Source organism: Triturus cristatus, chromosome 1_2 (genome assembly GCF_964204655.1).
Source record: "Triturus cristatus chromosome 1_2, aTriCri1.1, whole genome shotgun sequence".
NCBI lineage: Eukaryota > Metazoa > Chordata > Amphibia > Caudata > Salamandridae > Triturus > Triturus cristatus.
Window position 1 is genome coordinate 125,549,054 of NC_140580.1, and position 21,174 is coordinate 125,570,227.

Below are 21,174 nucleotides of genomic sequence, written 5' to 3' on the forward strand. Positions count from 1 at the left end.
ACATATGCGCCCGCTTCAGGAGTGCTTGGCACGTCAATGGAATCAGACTCAAGGACAGTTGAAAGACCTAGTGTTGGTGAGCTGTCGGGCATACAACTCTCTGCATTGGTGGAATCCACAAAACCTTTGCAAGGGCCGACCGGTCCAAGAGCCTGTTCCACAAATAATCCTGACGGCGGACGCGTCTCTCCAGGGATGGGGAGCTCATGTACTCAATTACACAGTGCAGGGACTATGGACGACACAGCAACAGAATATGCACATCAACCTTCTGGAACTGATGGCAATCTTCCTGGCAATGAAGGCATTCAAAGTACACTTGTGCAACAAAGTCGTGTTGATCCGGACGGACAACATGACTGCCATGTACTACATACAGAAGCAGGGAGGAACACACTCTCCACAGTTGTCTCATCTGGCTCAGAGCATGTGGAAGTGGGCCATTCAAAGGAACATGTTCCTCATGGCAGAACACCTCCCGGGCAAGGACAACCAAATGGCGGATCTGCTCAGCAGATACAGCCACCCAATGCACGAGTGGGAGCTACATCCATCAGTAATACAACCGTACTTCCAGCAGTGGGGTCATCCAGAGATAGACCTATTCGCCACAAGGGAAAACGCAAAATGCCAAAGCTTTGCCGCCAGGTTCCCGCATCCACAGTCGCAGGGCAATGCGATATGGATGAACTGGCCAGGCAGATTTGCGTACGCTTTTCCCCCAGCGCCATTAATACCGCTAGTGGCATGCAAACTAAGGCAACACTCAATGACACTCATCCTGGTTGCTCCAATGTGGGCACGCCAGCCATGGTACACCACGTTACTAGAACTTTCCGTGGTGCCGCCTCAAAGACTGCGGCTAACACCCAAACTTTTAACACAGAACCATGGCGAAATTCAGCACCCAGATCCGCAACAGCTGAACCTGGTGATCTGGCTCCTGAAGTCTTAGAGTTTGGCTACCTGAACCTGCCTCCAGAATGTATGGATATCATCAAGGAGGCCATGAGACCCACGACCAGAGCTTGCTATGCGGCTAAATGGAAGATTTGTCATTTACTGTAAAGACAATGACATTAATCCGCTGGATGCATCCGTTCAGAACATCATCTGTTACCTGTTACACTTATACCGATGCAATCTGGCATACAGCTCCATCCATATACATCTAACCGCACTAGCGGCCTATCTTCAGAACAGGCGGCACCTCTCTTTATTCAGAGTGCCTGCCATCAAAGCCTTCTTAGAGGGACTCAAAAGAGTGATTCCTCCAACACACCCACCGGCACCGGTGTGGAACCTGAATGTGGTCCTCACCAGATTGATGGGTCCACCTTTTGAACCTCTACATTCATGTGAGATTCAATTCCTCACCTGGAAAGTAGCTTTCTTAGTGTCAATCACTTCGTTGAGAAGAGTTGGTGAACTCCAGGCACTAACCATTCAAGGCCATTCATACAGGTTCACGCAAACAGAGTTGTACTACGTACCAACCCCAAATTCATGCCTAAAGTGATATCGCAGTTCCACATGAATCAGACTATTGAACTGCCTGTTTTCTTTCCAAATCCAGAAAATGTCGCAGAGAGAATGCTCCATACACTAGATGTAAAGAGGGCCCTCATGTACTATATAGACAGAACAAAGGATTTTAGGAAAACAAAACAACTGTTTGTTGCCTTTTCTCCACAACACAAGGGCAACGCCATTTCCAAAGCAGGGATAGCCAGATGGATCGTTAAATGTATTCAAATTTGCTATGAAAAAGCTAAACGCACATTAACGATTCCTCCAAGAGCCCACTCCAAGAGCCCACTCAACACGCAAGTTAGGGGCGTCCATGGCTTTCCTTGGGAACATTCCTTTAGAGGAAATATGTAGAGCAGCCACATGGTCCACTATACATACATTTACTAAACACTACTGTGTAGATGTACATTCAAAACAGCAGGCAGCTGTAGGACAGGCTGTTCTCAAGACCCTTTTTCAGACTGCTGCAGCTGACACGGGCAGCAGGCGCTAATGTAGGGACTGCTATATAATCTATGCACAGATATGAATTCAGCAGCCCACATGCCTCGAACCGAATATGCTACTTACCAGTATGCATCTGTTCTTGGCATGTAGGGCTGCTGACATTCATATCGCCCACCCTCCGCCCCGGCGCCTGTAGCGGCCGCAGCACTCAGAATTACTGTATAGCATGGTCATCACTTACTGTATCTACTCCATCACTGCCACAATGGCGAAAAACAATCTGAGGATGGAGAGGATGCCCATGCACACTGTAGTCCAGGGGAGGAGCCACCTATCTCGTGATACTTCGAAGACTCTTCCAGGACAACAATGTGCAATCATCCGGACCCAACACTAGGCGGCGATCTATGCACAGATATGAATGTAAGCAGCCCTACATGCCAAGAACAGATGCATACTGGTAAGTAGCATATTCGATTGTGTTCAGAGCACTGTCGGTGATGACTCCGAAAGTGGCATGGGGGAACTATAGTGTAGTTCCTATTTCCCGTATAGGCTCTGCGCATTGGAACAATATACACTATAGTTTTTGGATAGGGCTAAGTTCAGTATGCTCCTATCGAGTACATTAAACTTATTACTTGTGTGTGCCAGCTAACTCAGAGGTCACCAGAAACTTCTCGAATGAAGAAGAAGGGATTAGTTTCTGACAACCGCATAAACATGACAACTTTGTTTCCCTTAGAATCGGAACGCCTCTCAGAATCGTGGAAACAATAGATAAGTTTCACTCAGTCAATCATGCATGCTTAGTTTCTCCAGAGATACACAGAAATAGACGGGCGTTTCAAGAAAAGGGTTTATTGAATAGTCTTGTTTCTCGTGTAAGAGATATGAGCTGTTACAATCATTAGACAGTAAGCAAGATATAATACGCACAGCGTAAGCAGTAAGAAGAAATAATACAGCAATAGCATTGTCTTTTAGCTATTACATATATTCATATATACATACATAAATAACACAGGCTAAAAAGTGAATACTCGTCTGATGCTTCTAAATAGTTCTACCCCAGTGTACCTAACCTAAGTGTAGTACGAGGTAAGAAGTAGGTGCTGCTTTCTTATAGTATGGTATATTCTAAGTTTAGTATGCCAAGAGTCCCTCTAGGTTCTAGTTGGCTCCATACCTTTAGAATGAGAGAGGTGGGTATCTCCTTCCGGGTCTCAAACTCTAAAACCCCGCGAAGGGAGTCAGAACACTGGAAGCTGGATTCTCTGCGAGCAGGGATGACAGCGTCTGGTTAGTGCGCCAGGCCGGGATATGGTCTCTTCCGAACTTGCCGTGGCGACCCATGCAGTCAAGTCGTGATGAGTCGTGCCGTCGTTTGCCATGGTAAGGGAAGGTATAATTATACCTGGAAGGTGTTTAGGAATGCTAGCATTGACGTAAAGTTGGGCAGAGGAGGACGTCCTGGATGATCCCCTAAGGAATAGTAGTTCATGCATAATAGATGAGTTCTTCGAGAAATCAATAATCCTAGCTGGGGAAAGTCCCGTCGGCTTAAGGGTCTGGTTACTAAGAAGTCGTTGGGACGTGGGATGGACGGATGTAGGTGACCATGCCTGTATTTGCATAGCATGGCTAATGCCTAAATAAGGACTGGGATTCCTATGCCTAAATAAGGGCAATACGAATTTGCCTATATAAGGACATGATTCAGGGAAACCTATATACGGGTATCTAAATCAAAACACAACACCCACTCCATTGACGAATGATCGATATTACTAAAGGATAAACTTGCTAAACACATAAAATTGAGTATCACATGTTTCATTAAAAACATTTGTAAAAGCATACTAAAAGAAGTCTTTGTTAAAAGGTTTGCTATACATGAAATGCAAAGGCACTGTACATATTGAAGCAATGTTTCATATATTTACAGTGAATGCTCAAGTGAATGACCACAAAAAATATATACACATACGGAATGAAATGGTCCAGTTACACAGAAAGGAAAAAGTTCAGAGCCATTTCATGCCATGATTACATAAATGTGAAAAAAGGTGACAACTCGTCCCTGGAAGAGTCTCAAAGAAGTGGGTTCTCTAAGAATAGTTATACTGTAAGCAGAGCTTTTAGCCATAAAAAATCAATATCCACAAAATTGCGATTTTTCTTTTTTTAAAAATTTATTTATTTATTTATTTATTTATTCTTCGTCATTTTTGTTTGGATAAATGAAGACCGAATTCATAGATTACAAGGTACACTGTGAGCCAAATCAAAAGTTATTTGAAGATGCTGGGGAAAACATGAACTCCTGTAGACAAAAATTCGTCTACCGTTGTCGGTGACAGGACGATTATTTAGTTTAGAAGACTAACTGCACATAGATGTGATGCATCATCAGTAACCGTGTTCGATGCTGATGTTACCTGTGTGCCTGTTGATCCATCTCGTACCTCAGCAGTAGCATGTTCATTCTGTGAGATCTTAGTGAATGCCGTTGTGAGAAAGTGCCATCTTTCTTGCATGGTATGCCCCCACTTTTTGCTGAATTGCTGAATGTACTTTGACTGAGTGTACCCTGGACTCCTGCCAATCAGGTGCCCAGGGCCTATGTTCATTCCCTAAAAACAAACCAGACCCAAATTGGCAAACCCTGGCCACATGTCAGCCCCTGGTAAATGGTACCCTAGGTACCCAGGGCCTTGTGACCAGGGAAGGCCTATAAGAGCTGCAGCCTTGTGCCACCTTTAGAGGCCCTGTACCCTTACACACACACACTGCCTTTGCAGGCTGAGTGTTTGGGTGCAAGACAAAAACAAAGTCGACTTGGCACACATCCCTGTGTGCCATGCCCATCACCTACACTGCCATGGCATACATCAGTCACCCCTCTAGCTGGGTGCCTTATGCCAGTGGTGTGGGCACAGGAGCAGGAGCCCTGTGCCCCTACAGTGCCCAGGTCCATTCCTGGGCACTGTAAGTGCAGTGCTGCCATTTAAGAGTACATGGTGCTGAGAGCTCGTCAAACACGAGCTCCACAGCACCATAATGGCAACACTAAAGACTGAAAAGTTTGGTATCAAACTTCTCAGCACATTAAACCCACACTGTTGCCAGTGTGGGATTTAAGGTACACAGCACCCCAGAGGGCATCTTAGAGGTGCCCCCTTTAACCTAACCTCCAATCCACATCTGCTCTGAGGCTGCCTAGGCTGCCACCCAGCAGACATGTTGCTGGACCCCTGGGTAGGAGAGCCCCTGCTCTCCAGGGCCTTCCAAAATGCACATCCTGGGCGAGGTGCTAAATCTCCTCCCCCAGGATGGGCGGGGGAAGCTTCAAAGGCATGCCGCCTCTGTGAGCTTCCCCAGGCCCCTGCAACCCCCCACTCTGGCGGGAAGCTTTGGCTGGAAACCCCAAATAAGGACAGGGGATGTGCCAGCCTGCCAACCCCACCCCTCAGGTGGGGGAGGCGAGGTGAAGCACATCTCCGGGCTCTCGCCATCTTGAAGATGGGGAGCCCTACCCTATCAGGACTAGGCTACCGCCCCCCTCCCACAGGAGAGAGTCAGGATAGGGGGTGTACCCACCCTAGGACAGGGTCCCATTGGTCCCTGCCCTTCACCTACCTATAACGCCCCGAAATCTAGTATTTAGGGGCACCCTGAACCTTCCTTCCCCAGATTCCAGATTCAAAACTACGAAGAGCAAGAAGAAAGAAGACCTGCCCTGCCCTGCAGCTGCTGAAAAGAGGAAGACAACAACTGCTTTGGCCCCAGCCCTACCGGCCTGTCGACCCTCGAACCTGCTCCTGCTACAACCCGGCATCTCTTGTTGCTAGCAACCTCACCAACCCCGGAGGACCTGGCTACCTTTTGGCTCTAAGCCCCTGGGACTCCCATGAGTAGAGGCTCTACTCGAAACCTATCTCTAGCCCATGGCAGCAGCCCGGAACCGCGAACCCAGCACACTCTGCACCAGCCGAGCTTGGCCAGTGCCGGAGTGAACAAAGACCCTGAGGACGACCCCACGGCGACTGTGACCCCGAGTCCGGCACCCAAGGACCTCCCTCGACACTCCTGAAGAAGCCTGCAGCCTCAGAACAAGGTGCCCCCACAACCGCGATAAACGGAGGGTAAGATTTCCCGACACCAAAAGGCACCCCTGCACGCGGCGCCCCACGGCCCCCTGTGCCCAATCCCGGGGTACCTACCTATCCTCCAACTACCCAACTTACCTCTCGAAGTGGTGGTGGCAGCACCTGAAGAGTCCTCGTTCCCGAGCCTGCAGTCTTTTTCTAAACCAGAGATTTCCCATTGAAATCCATTGAGCGCCCGAAGGCTCAAAAACCCTCTGCACCCAGCCGCCCGAGTGGCCCTGGCAGTGAAAACTCTACACCTACCTACTTCCCCACTTGCCCTGAGTAAGTGACCAGGAGCCCAGCTCCCACAGCCGCGTGGCGTGCCAGTCAGCAGCCACCAAACATGGCCCCCCATCCCTCATAGCATAACGTTGGGCCTAACTCTCTGTGCACCCGGCCGCCCTAGAGCCGCTGAGGGTCAACCAACTGTACCTACCTGACCCTGGGAGACCCCTGAGTCTGTGCCCAGAACCTCAACTCTGCCAGTCGAGTACTTGCCCTTAAACCGCAAACTCTATTTTCCTCATAGGGTAACATTGACTGGCTTTTTCCTGAAATTTCTTCTAAGTGTGGACTTTTCAAATCTTCAAATATTCACCAAAAATCAGCCGAGTGACAAACACAAATTTACTCACCTGCTCTTAGGTGAGCTCCCAGTGCTGGATCTTGGTGCCCAGCACTGACTCTGAAAAATATCTACAACTGTACTTACCCTTAACTCAATTTTCTTCCGTAGGAAACCATTGACTGTTTTTCTGTGAAATTTCTTCTAAGTGTCGATTTCTGCAATCTTTAAATATTCTTCAAAAATCGTATAATATCTGAAAACGTAATTACTTACCTGTTTTGGATAAAGGTCCCAGTACTGAGTCTAGGCACCCAGTACTGGATTACAAAAGTAACGAGAACATACTGTACCTGTAACCTGCATTTTCTTCCATAGGGAATCATTGACTGTTTTCTCTGAAATATTTTCTAAGTGTCAACTTTTAAAATAGCTAAATATTAGTTAAAAATCATTACACTAATAAAGTCGACTTTCATCACTTGATTCTGAAAACAGACCCAGGACTGAATCTAGGATCCAGTCCGGGAATTACAAAAGTAATCTAAAAAGTAATCTGTTGCAAATAACTTGAATTTACCATTGAGCTCAATGTATTGTTGTGTTTAAAAATAGAGTTGCCTACTGCAACCACTTGTAACTGTTTACTAAAGTCTATTGCATATTGCAAAAGTATTTATATGAAGCATCTCCTGTTGAGAAAGTATATTTTAATACCTATTGTTGGTTCTAAAATAAAACAAGCATATATTTTTTATATATAAACCATTGGCCTAGAGTTCAGTTATTGAGTGTGTGACACCATTTGCTGACTGAGTGTGTACAACAAATGCTTTACACTGTCCTCTGATACTGCCTTACTGCTCGACCAAGCTACCACTTTAGAGAGTAAGGTTATATCTAACTTTAACCTCTGTCAAACCCTGGGGGACTGTGGACTCTGTACACCCTGTACCTATTAAGGAACAGTATATACAGAGCCACTTTCTCACAGCCGTCATCAGGATCGGTAGCCTCTGGGGACAACACAGAGCATGGGCCGCTATCTGGTCCGACTAATGGGAGTGTTAGACAGATGTCCAGCACACATTCTTTACCGCAAAGCAGGCAGCGTACAACAGGTAAGATGCAATCTTGCCAGATTGGTCTGAATGACAGAAACCATGTGGTATTTAGTTCTCATAGACGAGGTAAACCCAATAGTTGCACTATGCGCTCACGACACCTCCTTTCCAGGAGAGCATTCTCCAAGGTGCTGGGAGTGAACAGTTCTCTCACTATTATAGTTGGAAGTACCATGAGTCACATGCTGTTCACCCACCATGCCAGTTTCCATAGTTCTCCTCTAAGTAATATTAATTCCCCAGTATTGGGTTATCTTTCATAGATTCACATGCTTGAATCATCCCCCTCGTCGAAGTGGGAGTCCCACGGTACATAAAAAGCAATAAGTAATCACTCGAACATTAAAGTTAATAGAGAAAAACCAAATATCTTGTCCTAGTCATTAGATATGGTCCACACTCCAGCCAATCAGGCGACAGCACCCTCTAGAACCCTCTCCACAGAGGCTCCAGGCTCTCAGATTTTCTACTGCACGTTGTGTGAAGGGAGTCTCCCTGAGCTCTGCTCAGTATTTCTACTTTATCTTTTGATTTCTTCAGATATTACTTCTGAACATGTCTTCTTCTAAAAGATCTCTCTTCCGGCATTGTGAATCTTGTGGGAAATGAAGACTTCACTCAGATTATCCCCACAACAAATGTATCTACTGTCTTCACCCAGACCACCAGGTGAGAGATTGCAAAATCTGTAGAATATTTTCTCAAAAGACCTTGAGAGACAGGGAAGGACGTCTTCTTCTGTGGCTACAGAAGCTCAAGACAAAGGACAATCCTTTATCTGATGAGGAGAGTGATTCCTCTTTAAAGACAACAGCTTCCAAAAAGAGAGCTAGTGAGGCGGAAATGATCTCTCTTAAGGCTGCTAAGGTGTTGAAAAAACATAATCACACCTCAAAACAGGAAGATCAGCCTTCATCTACAAAAAAGCATCTGTCTCTCTTAAGGATCAATCTGTGCCTTCTACGCCTTCCGGAGACACTTTTACCTCACAAAAAAGACGATCCGTCGACTAAGAAGTCTACTTTTCCTTCGGCGAGAATTTCCGTCGCCACAACTACGAAGACAACATCGACTTTCTCTTCTCAGACAAAAATGATTGTCGTCTGCATCTTCTCCGTCGACGTTCGTATCCGTGAATGTGAGGCCGTCTGTTATGTCAATTGTAGGAGAGTAGGGGTCTGCTTTCTATGTTCACCCCCACTTTTTGCTTTTGCTTTACTGGTTTTCGACTTAGATGTGGCTGTGGGCCTGCTGATCAGACCCACAGCCCTGCTGTTCTCTCTCTAAATTGATACTATGTACTTTAGGTGCATAACCCATTTGGATAGGGTCACCTTATTGGCCCCTGTACAGTGTACCTTAGGTACCCAGGGCATAGGTGTACCCTAGGCCTACCAGGGGCTGCAGCATGTATTATGCCACCCTTGGCCTGGCCTTCCATTATGACACAACTGGCTGATCACTCAGCTGGGGCAAGGCTGTGTAATCACTCCTTGCTTAGGTGTAGTATTCCTATACCTAACTTACATATAGACACATGTGTACCTATCAGCCACTCCTATGGCAGGCCTTAACAATCCTGGAGGCAGAGTGCTTGGTAACATGTGAGATGGTGCTCTAGCATGAGCTGAGCCTGTCTGCAGCTTTCGGAACCATGTCCTTATAGCTGTTCTATGATATAGCCTACCATATACTCTAAGATTATAAGGCACTTTAAAACGGTTATGGTAACTATGGTTTGGCTTTATCAAAACATGTCGTGTAAGGTGTCTAACACTTTGGAATAATACCCCCATCCCATTTCTGGGGATGAGGATATTATCCCTCCCTTCTAGAGGGAGAAGACATGTTGTAACCTACTTACCCGGTTAAAGTTAACCAGAGCCCCAGCATCACAAAATGGATGCTGCTGCCACAGACACGAGTCTGACCTCCTGCTGCTGGGAGTGATCCCGGCAAGGGAGGCTTGGACAATAGGGTTCCTGCCTTGGGAGGTGCGAGCACCACCCCAGACAGGCCTTAGTGTATTGGGGCAGGGAGGGATGAATAGAATGAGACATGCCTGGGGCACACAAGGTGTCACGTGCATAGTCCAATTCAAACCGGTGCTGGGGCTCTCCAGCCCCAGTCCTGGCGCGAAACTGGACAAAGGGAAGGGGGGTAACCACCCCCCTCCCAGGTCCCACCCATAAGGCGTGACCTAGCAGGCAACCCAGCCCCCCAGATTAGTATAAGAGTGGTAGCTGGGCCCCAGGAGATTAGATTATCCTGAACCTGCAACTTGAACAGAAACTCTGGACCTTCGACATTCGACGAAAGAAGAAGACAGAAGAATCTCCCATGTGGCCAAGGAGTGGCTACCCTGTGCAAACAGGCACCATCAAGAGACTACCCTTTGCTTTGCTGAAGTTCTACGAGGGACCGACTGCAGAGCCCGACCAGAGCCTTGACTTCCAGACTTCTCCGACCCTGATCCACATCCACAGCCGAGCTGAGATCCGTGGAGGCGACGAGAGACGTGGGACCGGCTACCTGGGAAAAATGGCTAGTATCTTCCAGCGCAGCTTCTGAGGCACCCTCGAAGTTGTGCACCGGGGATTGAGAAGCCCCAACCCCAAGCACCATCTGCACCGAAGATCAGCCCCCCACACTCCACGAGTCCTGCGTGGGGCCCTTCTGCATTTTCCTGCTTGCCGCGCCTGTCCGGTTGCTTGCCCGTTGGCTAGTGGCCTTTGTGACGACGCATCCAGAAATCTTCACTGCTGGTCTGGCTCCTCCAGACTGGCTCCCGCTTCCTTGCAAAAGAGAAGCACCCCAGACCTTCCTGGTCTGCACCAGAAGCAAGTCCTCCGTTCTTCGTGGGTTCCGCTTGCCAAGGCTTGGTGAGTCCTAGTTCGACTTCGACGCCGCCGACAGCAAGAGCCTTCGTGGGACAGCTCGCCTCCTGGTCCTGGTCGTCCTCGACGCCTCCTGGTACCCGTGGCTGCAGCGACAAGCTTCACCTTTCACCTGCAATCTTCACGACATCGCCTGGTTCCTTCCTGGTTCCACGTGGTCACTGGCTAGTGACCTTGACTCTGTCCTTTCTGCTTGCAGGTATCCTCTCTTCTTGATCCCAGCCTTGGGATCCACCGGACACTCTTCACTGACCGCCTGTCAGCAACTTTCCTTCAGGCATCCATAGAAGTCCACGACGAAACCCGACGCAAGTTCACACCTATGCACCCGCAGTCCGTGGGCTAGGTAAATTGGGTACTCCGGTGCTCACAAGGGTAGTGACTATCCTAGGGTCTAGTTTCCGAGTCTCGACTCTCTAGCTGCTTCAGAAGTGTCCTTAAACTGTTAATTTCTAGCTGCTAGTAATTCTATCGACTTTTACGCACTTCCTAACTGTTGCTAGTGTAGTGTAGCCCCAGCGATTCCCTAGGCCTAGGCCTATCCTATTTCCGTGACAGTGGTTCTTATACCACTTACTTAGTATATGGTTTGCGTGGCCCCTAGGGCCTAACTGTATTACTTACCTGTGTGACATAATGTATGCTTAAATAAGACTGTGTTGTACTTACCTCTAATCTCATAAAGAGTGCTGAGGGTTGTCTAGAATAAATACACTTTATTTTATATATATATATCTGTTGTGGTGTCCTTTCATTTGGTATTCAAGGGATTATATATGGTATCACAGCTGGCTTCACATGCCATTCAGAGTTTAGTCTAAGACTGCTCTTGTCCATACTACCACTAGGATAGCTGGTCTATAAGGTTGACTTTACAACCAATCACCATAAGGGTTGTTTGGACTGATATAAGGTGTACACTAGAACTAGTGACATCATACATCAGGCCAACTTCTCACATCAATGTCGTCTTTATCGTCCTCGTCGACGAAAAAGAAGCGGACCATGTCAGGACCTTTGTCAACGGAATCATCGTTTCCGCTGAGGCTGTCGTCGGCTCTCAAGGGTAATTCTTCGACATCCAGAACGTCGACGGAAGAACCATTAATAAAGCCTTCATCTTTGACATCTGTAGTAGGCTTGACATCCTCGTCGATGCTTGTTCCATCGTCGGTTTTAGCTGCTTATAGAGATGATCTAGAACTGCCGAAAAGAAACACTTCTCAGGAGCTTCTATTGTCTGTTCATACCTCTCCAAGGAAGGTATCTCCTTGTCCTCCAGAAGAAATCTTTGACTATGGAGCAGATGATGAGGAGTCAGTTGATGATAAGTTTCGGGCTGCTCGCAGTCCTTCCGAACTCCTTATAAAGTGCTAGGATGATGAAGAATACGTTTTTTTTTATTCAGAGATTACTAATCAGGAAAGGCAAGCTGATCAGACAGTACAAATGCCAATTTCTCTTGTCTCAAACTTACAACATATGGTAGAGGATTACTACCGCAGATTTCCTCCCTCGGATCCGGCATCTTCCATTTCTCAGACACCTATTCTGCAGCCTTCCTTGCTAATCAGATCTCCTGTTTCGCCAGTCTCCACAGTAACTCAACGTCAGAACCAAGAGATTCATATTACTGATGAAGAAAGAGAAGAGGGAAAGTTTGACGAAATATCCCTTCGTAACGAATGGGATGATTACCAGATCCAGACACCATCACCTTCCACTCCACCTACTATAGATTCACCACCTGAAGATATATAGGAGGTTTCCATACCCTTATGCAGAGAGCGGCAAAGAGGTTTCAGCTTCCTATGGTCACAAAGCAAGCTGATTGTTTCTTATATGATTTTAAGGAACAAACGGAGATACAGGTCCGTGCTATCCCTATTGTAGACTTCATATGGCAGGAGGGCTTAAAGGTCATGAAGACGCCAGCCTCAATTATTGCAGTCTTGCCTAAATTAGAAAAGAAATCAAGGCTCCGGATAACTCTCCTGCCTGCCTTATTGGGCAACCTGAACCGGACTCTGTGATATCACAGGCTGCACAAAGCCGTGCCAGAAATCCTGAATCTCCATTATCTGCTCCTCCTGATAGAGATGGAAGACGTCTCGATTCTATCGGCAAGAAATTTTCCATCATGGCGGCAACAACTGTTAGAGCGGCCAATTCACTCGCTATCTTAGGAAGATACAACAGGCAAATGTGGTCGGACATTTCGCCCTTTATAGAGTTGTTGCCGGAGGAATCCAAGGCTGAAACATTAAAACATTTACAAGAAGGAGACATCATTGACAGCGCAGTGGATGTTTCTTCCGCAGGATTCCGCCAACTGGCTGGGGCTGCAGTCCTGAGGCATCAGGGCTGGTTGAAGGCTACTTCTTTTAGACAAGAAGTTCAAACAAAAGTGATCGACATGCCTTATGATGGCGAATCCCTTTTTGGCCAACATATAGATGAAGCTCTTCAGACCATAAAGAAAGATACGGATACTGCAAAGGCTCTCGGCACTCTGCAATTTAGGAAACAGCTCTTTCGTGGAGCTAGAGGTTGTGGCTTGTCATCTTTTCGAGGAGGATACAATCAATATAAACAATATCAACCGTACCAAGGTCCACCAAGGTACACATCTTCACAGCAGCAACAGTCATTTAAGCAACCTCCGGCCTCTTCCTACAAGCATTACAGAGGAAAGACTGCCTACAGAGGCAGAGAGAACTCCAAAAACAGTGACAACCGCCCACTGCCAACCACTTTTCCCATCAATCCTGTCAAAGTTGGAGGAAGAATCTCCCATTTCTTCTCTGAATGGTCTGCAATAACAATGGACAGATGGGTTTTGGGCATAGTTTCCAGGGGTCACACTTTGGAATTCTTGAAGATTCCTCTAAATTATCCTCCCAGAGTTCCTCCTCTTTCTCATTTAAAGGAACTGTTGTCTTAAATAAAAATAATGTTAAAGAAGGGAGCGATCGAAGTGGTACCAAATTTACAGAAAGGAACTGGGTTCTATTCAAGGATTTCCCTCATAAAAAAGAAATCGGGAGAGTGGCGTCCCATTCTAGACCTTTTTTCCCTCAACAAATTTCTAAAAAAGCAATCCTTCCGGATGTTGTCTCTTCAGGAAGTGCTTAAATTGATAAATCAGGAGGATTTCATGGCAACCCTAAAACTTCAGGATGCCTATTTTTATATCCCTATTGTTCCCAGACTCCAGAAAATTCCTGCACTTCAGAGTGGTTGGCAGAGATTTCCAATTCAAGGACCTACCTTTCGGACTTCGTTCAGTGCCCCAAGTGTTCCCCAAGGTTTTAGCACCAGTGGCAGCTCATCTTTGTCAAGCTGGAGTCCAAATCTTCCCTTATCTGGACGACTGCCTCATAAAGGCAAAATCCTTTTCAGTAGCAAGCAGTCAAACTCGAAGATGTCTTTCTCTCTTCCAGTCCTTAGGTCTCTCGATAAATCTACCAAAGTCTCATTTAAACCCTTCAAATGTAAAGATATTTTTAGGGGCAACCTTGGACACTCATCAGGCAAAGGCCCTTGTCTCACAAGAAAGACAACAAAGGATTTACAAGTTAGCAGCTCGACTACTCACAAAAAATTCAATTCTGTCGCAAGTTCAAATCGCTTCTGGGAATGTTGTCCTCTTGTATTCCCATAATTCCCAACTGTCGTCTGCGAATGAGACCTTTGCAAGAGGAGCTGAACAAACAATGGCTGCAGATCTAGGGGTCCTTCAACGATGTTATAAGAATAACACCTCAAATTAAAAAAAAGCTCTACCATGGTGGACTCCCATCCTAAACATAGCAGCAGGCCTATCGTTTATAGTGGACTCACCAAGTTTCATAATAAAAACCGATGCATCCCTTGAAGGCTGGGTGTGAGAAAGTGGCTCTGTATATACTGTTCCTTAATAGGTACAAGGTGTACAGAGTCCACAGACCCCAAGGGTTTAACAGAGGTTAAAGTTAGATATAACCTTACTCTCCAAAGTGGTAGCTTAGTCGAGCAGTAAGGCAGTATCAGAGGACAGTGTAAAGCATTTGTTGTACACACTCAGTCAGCAAATGGTTCCACACACTCAATAACTGAACTCTAGGCCAGTGGTTTATATATAAAAAATATATGCTTGTTTTATTTTAGAACCAACATTTGGAATCAAAATATACTTTCTCGACAGGAGATGTTTCATAAAAATACTTTTGTATATGCAATAGACTTTTTAGTAAACAGTTACAAGTAGTTGCAGTAGGCAACTCTATTTCTAAACACAACAATACATTGAGCTCAATGATAAATTCAAGTTATTTGCAACAGATTACTTTTTAGATTACTTTTGTAATTCCAGGACTGGATCCTAGATTCAGTCCTGGGTCAGTTCTCAGAATCAGTTGATGAAAGTCGACTTTAGTACTGTAATGATTTTTAACTAATATTTAGCTATTTTAAAAGTTGACACTTAGAAAATATTTCAGAGCAAACAATCAATGATTCCCTATGGAAGAAAATTCAGGTTATAGGTACAGTATGTTCTCGTTACTTTTGTAATCCAGTACTGGGTGCCTGGACTCAGTACTGGGACCTTTATCCAAAACAGGTACGTAATTACGTTTTCAGATATTATACGATTTTTGAAGAATATTTAAAGATTGCAGAAATCAACACTTAGAAGAAATTTCACAGAAAAACAGTCAATGGTTTCCTATTGAAGAAAAATGAGTTAAAGGTAAGTATAGTTGTGGATACTTTTCAGAGTCAGTGCTGGGCACCAAGATCCAGCACTGGGAGCTCACCTAAGAGCAGGTGAGTAAATTCGTTTTTGTCACTCGGCGGATTTTTGGTGAATATTTGAAGATTTGCAAAGTCCACACTTAGAAGAAATTTCAGGAAAAAGCCAGTCAATGTTACCCTATGAGGAAAATAGAGTTTGCGGTTTAAAGGTAAGTACTCGACTGGCAGAGTTGAGGTTCTGGGCACAGACTCAGGGGTCTCCCAGGGTCAGGTAGGTACAGTTGGTTCTGTAGTAGGGGATCTCTTTGTATAGTCATAATCTAGTGAATAGTCCCGCCCATGTGCGCGGACCCCGGAGCAATAAAAATAATCTCTTAAGTTGTCAAGTCATGCAGACCTGCATCCACACTTAAGAGAGAATTTCAAAGACAGATAATGCAGCCTATATCCACAGGCTACACTGTCCAGTACTTCAACTAGAAAGAATTCCACCAGCAACCACTAACAGCACTGCCTGTCCAGCTTTTTCCATAGAGAAAGAAACCTGCCTCTTCCAACAAAAGCCTCTGGAATGATAGGGAGGAAGGAATGGACAGACAAGCCCCATAGGCTGCCATTATGTGGCTCAGAACAGGATACTGTGCCTTTAAGAAAACTTTCCTGAACTTTTCCAGTATCCCAGAATGCACAGCAGGTCCCTTTTACTTTCAGTTCTTTTTTCCGGCTCCTGCTAGCAGGACCCTGGAGCATTGAGCTCTCCCTTTTCAAGGGTTTATTGGTGTATTTTGTAAATTTTTCAAGTGTTTAGTGTTCTGGTGCTGTCAACATACCTGGCTTGTTCGACAAGTGCCCAGAGTGCGACAGAAAGAAGGCTAAGTCAGATCCACACAAGGTGTGTATAGGCTGCCTTCCCCAGTCCCATGTGCCTGAAGAGTGTGATATCTGCCACTCGTTCTCAGCCAGGACCCTGAGGGAAAGAATGAAGATCAGGCTCCAGGTCCTGGAGGACAGAAGGCTGAAGGCACAAGGTGGGTCAGGAGGGGCTGATTCTGCCCATGCTGAGGCCTCTGGGGGGGGCTCCCCAGGGGCAGGAAGACCGGCAAATGCCCCCACTCTCCACCGGCGTCGATGACGTCAACTAAGGCGTCGAGAGGGATGACCACGGTGTGTTCACCGTCCCCCCAGGGCTCTGGGGAGAAGCGACGTCGACGTTCGTCGTCGAGGGAACTGATCGGACCGCCGTCGACGACTTCGGCATCGACGTGTCCGTCGAGGCATCGACGTCGAGATCAGGCCCGGCGTCGGTGCTCACCGTCGAAGGGAGGTCGCCGTTCGCCATCGGCGAAGAGGAGGCGTTCGCCGTCGAGGCGTCACTCGACGTCGAGGAGACGATCGACGTCATGGAGGCGATCGACGCCATGGAGGCGATCGACGTCATGGAGGCAGTCGACATCGAGGGAGCGATTGACGTCGAGGGAGCAATCGACATCGAGGGGGCGATCGACGTCGAGGAGGCGATCAACGTCGAGGAGGCGATCGACGTCGAGGAGGCGATCGACGTCGAGGAGGCGATCGACGTCGAGGAGGCGATCGACGTCGAGGAGGCGATCGACGTCGAGGAGGCGATCGACGTCGAGGAGGCGATCGACGTCATGGAGACGATCGACGTCATGGAGACGATCGACGTCATGGAGACGATCGACGCCATGGAGGCGATCGACGTCATGGAGGCAGTCGACATCGAAGGAGCGATCGACGTCGAGGGAGCAATCGACATCGAGGGGGCGATCGACGTCGAGGAGGCGATCGACGTCGAGGAGGCGATCGACGTCGAGGAGGCGATCGACGTCGAGGAGGCGATCGACGTCGAGGAGGCGATCGATGTTGAGGAGACGATCGCCGTCACGGAGACGGTCGACGTTGAAGAAGGGTTCATCGACATCGAGGAGGCGCAGGGGGCGCCCGGACACCAGGAGTCCCTCGACGGAGTCCCCGGGCTCGGGGTACTCAGTGGTATATACGCCGCCTCCTCCGCCGCTGACGCCACCACCACCACCGCCAACTCCTCCTCCTCCTCCGATTCCGCCTCGCAGGCCTTCGGACCCACCACCGGTTCCGACGTGATCAGTCTCATTGCGCAGTTATCCGCCGCTGCCGCAGGGAATGCCTCAGCCGCGGCCCCAGGGTGAGCCACGGTCGCCGGGCCCGGCGAGGCCGGCGAACAGACCGAAGCCAGGAAGATCGCGCTCCGGACGGAGAGGGAGATCGCGGAGCCGTGGGCGTTCGTCCTCCACATCGAGACGGCGCCACAGGAGGCGCAGATCCAGATCGCGCACTCTATCATCGGCCAGGGACTTCTCACCGACGCTGTCGGACTCACCCGGGACGAGGGTGTCGCCGGTTGACGATCTGGTCTCCTTCCAGGAGGTACTGCTGAGAGGTGCAGCCAAGTTGGGAATCACGGTGACGGTACCGACACCTACGACGTCCGTGATATTCGAGACGCTGCACAAGAAGCACCTGTCTCGCCCCCTGCTGCCTCTCGTGCCGGGACTGGTGGAGCCAGCTATGGAGTTGTTCCTCACTCCGGCAGTGACGAAATCCGCCCCCTCCCGGCTTATGAAGAAGTATCGGGCTCCGGACTCGCACCCGACCTTTTTGAGGACGGACCCTAAGCCGGATTCAGTCATTGTGACGGCGGCGAGGAAGCAGCATGCTACCACCCCCTCATCGACCGTTCCGCCCGACAAGGAAAGCCGCTGGCTGGATTCGGCGGGCAGGAAGGTCTGTGGTACGGCTGCCACCACCATGAAGGCGGCAACTGCCGGGGCCCTGTTGGGGCGTTACGACCGGGCCCTGTGGGAGTCTCTCCAGCAGTATGCGGAGCTGCTGCCTCGTGACAAGAGGGAAGACTTCTTGGAGACTCTGCGCGAGGGGATGCTAGTCTCCAACCAGGTGATCAGTGCGGCAGCTGATGTGTCCCTGCTGGCGGCGCATGGGTACTGTCATGGAGTCCACCAACGGCGGCACGCGTGGCTTCGCCTTACCTCGCTCAAGCTGGAGGCTCAGCAGAGAGTGGCCAATCTGCCTTTCTCGGGGGAAACCCTGTTCGGCCAGCATGCGGACGACTAGATGGCCCGCATGAAGATTGAGGCGGAGACCCTGACTGCTGTCGGTCTGGAGAAGCCAGAAAAGAAGAAACGCCCCTTCCAGAGACGGTTCGGATCTGCAGGCAGAGGGCGTGGGCAGGCCTCGGGACAGCAGCAGCACCAGCAGCAGCAGTTCCGTAAACCCTTCCAGAAATGCCAGAAGGGTAGAGGGGGCCAGCAGTCCGCTCCTGCTACCAAGGGCCCGGCCGGGTCGCGGCCCTGAGCATTTACTTCCCCTGCAACCGTTACCCACTCCAGTGGGGAGAAGCATTCAATTTTTTCCGGCAGAGTGGAGAAAAATTACTCAGGACAAGTGGGTGCTAAATATTGTTTGCAATGGATACAGTCTTCGATTCATCAGGCCGCCTCCAGCGATTCCGCCGGTAAGCTCGCGGTATCAACTGCGAGAGCTCCAGGCGGAGGCAGACATCCTGTTAAGGAAAAAGGCGGTGGAAGACGTACCTCTGTCTCAAAGGGGAAGAGGTCTGTACTCTTGTTTCTTCCTGGTTCGCAAGAAGGACAAGAACGAGTTCAGGCCCATTCTGGATTTGCGGCAAGCAAACAAATGGATTCGCAAAGAGAAGTTTTGCATGCTGTCGTTGCATCAGATTTACCCTCAGCTGCAACAGGGAGACTGGCTCTGTGCCATAGACCTACAAGATGCGTACTTCCATGTGCCCATTGCACGGAAACACAGGAAGTTCCTGTGAGAAGTTGGCCTGATGTATGATGTCACTAGTTATAGTGTACACCTTATATCAGTCCAAATACCCTTATGGTGATTGGTTGTAAAGTCAACCTTATAGACCAGCTATCCTAGTGGTAGCATGGACAAGAGCAGTCTTAGGCTAAACTCTGAATGGCATGTGAAGCCAGCTGTGATACCATATATAATCCCTTGAATACCAAATGAAAGGACACCACAACAGATATATATATAAAATAAAGTGTATTTATTCTAAGCAAACCCTCAGCACTCTTTATGAGTTTAGAGGTAAGTACAACACAGTCTTATTAATGCATACAGTAAGTCACACAGGTAAGTAATACAGTTAGGCCCTAGGGGCCACGCAAACCATATACTAAATAAGTGGTATAAGAACCACTGTCACGGAAATAGAATAGGCCTAGGCCTAGGGAATCGCTGGGGCTACACTACACTAGCGTTAGTTAGGGAGTGGGAGGCCCACGGGATTCGTGTGCAGAGTGGAAACACTCACGCGTAATGCGTAAAAGTCAATAGCAATGTTACAGTTTAGAAATAGATAGATTTAGGACACTTCCGGAGTAGCTAGGAAGTTGAGACTTGAAAACTAGACACTAGGATAGTCACTATCCTGATGAGCACCGGAGTACCCAAGTTACCTAGCCCACAGGCTGCGGGTGCATAGGGGTGAAGATGCGTCGTTTTCGTCGTCGACTCCTATGGATGCCTGAAGAAAGATGCTGACAGGCAGTCAGGGGAGAGTGTCCGGTGGATCCCAAGGCTGGGATCACGAAGAGAAGAAACCTGCAAGCAGAAGGGACAGAGTCAAGGTCACTAGCCAGTGACCACGTGGAACCAGGAAGGAACCAGGCGATGTCGTGAAGAGTTGCAGGTGAAGGTGAAGCTTGTCGCTGGAGCCAGGAGGACCAGGAAGCGTCGAGGACGACCAGGACCAGGAGGCGAGCTGTCCCACGAAGGCTCTTGCTGTCGGCGGCGTCGAAGTTGGACTAGGACTCACCAAGCCTTGGCAAGCGGAACCCACGAAGAACAAGGGACTTGCTTCTGGTGCAGACCAGGAAGGTCTGGGGTGCTTCTTCTTTGCAGAGAAGCGGGAGCCAGTCTGGAGGAGCCAAACCAGCGCAGAAGATTTTAGGGAGCGTCGTCACAAAGGCCACTAGCCAGCGGGCAAGCAACCGGACAGACGCGGCAAGCAGGAAAATGCTGAAGGGCCCCACGCAGGACTCGTGGAGTGTGGGGGGCTGGTCTTCGGTGCAGATGGTGCTTGGGGTTGGGGCTTCTCAATCCCCGGTGCACAACTTCGAGGGTACCTCAGAAGCTGCGCTGTAAGTTACTAGCCACTTTTCCCAGGTAGCCGGTCCCACGTCGCTCGTCGCCTCCACGGATCTCAGCTCTGCTGCAGATGTGGATGAGGGTCGGAGAAGTCTGGAAATCAAGGCTCTGGTCGGGCTCTGCAGTCGGTTCCTCGTCGAACGTTTCACAAAGCAAAGGGTAGTCACTTGATGGTGCCTGTTTGCACAGGGTAGCCACTCCTTGGCTACAAGGGAGATTCTTCAGTCTTCTTCTTTCGTCGAATGTCGAAGGTCCAGAGTTTCTGTTCAGTTTTGCAGGTTCAGGATAATCTAAAGTCTTGAGGCCCAACTCCCACTCTTATACTAATCTGGGGGGCTGGGATACCTGCTAGGTCACGCCTTATGGGTGGGACCTGGGAGGGGGTGGTTACACCCACTTCCCTTTGTCCAGTTTCGCGCCAGAGCTGGGGCTGGAGTGCCCCAGCGCCGGTTTGAACTGGACTATGCAAGGAACACCTTGTGTGCCCCAGGCATGTCTCATTCCTTTCAGCC

General features: G+C 48.6%; 1 pseudogene across 1 annotated transcript in view; it reads left to right on the forward strand.

Moving 5' to 3' along the window:
• LOC146866936 (lysine-specific demethylase 5B-like) overlaps positions 1 to 21,174 on the forward strand; it is a 504,610-nt pseudogene that overhangs the window by 97,045 nt on the left and 386,391 nt on the right. The window lies entirely within an intron of this gene.